This window comes from Triticum aestivum, chromosome 7B, assembly GCF_018294505.1.
Source record: "Triticum aestivum cultivar Chinese Spring chromosome 7B, IWGSC CS RefSeq v2.1, whole genome shotgun sequence".
Taxonomy (NCBI): Eukaryota; Viridiplantae; Streptophyta; class Magnoliopsida; order Poales; family Poaceae; genus Triticum; species Triticum aestivum.
Window position 1 is genome coordinate 418624359 of NC_057813.1, and position 713 is coordinate 418625071.

Here is a 713-nt window from a genome sequence, read left to right on the forward strand (position 1 = left end):
GGGTTTGTGCATGGTGATGGAGACAAAATATTTTCAAAGTCTTTTGAAAACCCCGTCGGGTGCCACTTATGCCCGAGGGAGATGATGAGATGGGTGACCACTTGATGACGAAGTGGTGTGCCAAGCAAAGGGTGTGTTGATTTCAAAACGGATTGGTCGGAGTTGCGACCGTTATTCCAACCTTACATGCGCGACCACTCTACCCTTATATGGGAAAGGGCATTGTTGAGTACCTAGACCGATACTAGCTTGGAGCCCGCATTACTAGTGACGGGGGAGAGTTGGTGCTCTCTCTTGGGACGGGGTCGTGCCAGGTAGGGCGGCCATGACCATCTTTATGGGGCACCGGACACACCGTTGGTACCCCGTGCCAGTGGTATGTGATGAATATGGGAGCAAGGCTCCACGAAAATGTTATGTGAAATGTTGGGCACGGGGGTTACTGCCAATCGAGTGGACTCCATGTTAGTGTCGCCTAGGGAAAGGCAGTGATCGGGTGCTTACCCCGGGTACTTGAGGTACCGCGGGTCGTGGATTAACACGGAAGTTCCCCGGATCTAGTGGGTAAAGTGTGCAACCTCTGCAGAGTGTAAAACTATTCGAATAGCCGTGTCCACGGTCAAGGACAGTTGGGTAACCGCTCTTGGGCTACGTCCACTTGTTTTCAAACCCGGTGTGTGTGAGATGATGGTGTTGTCTTGGACCAAGTCCGA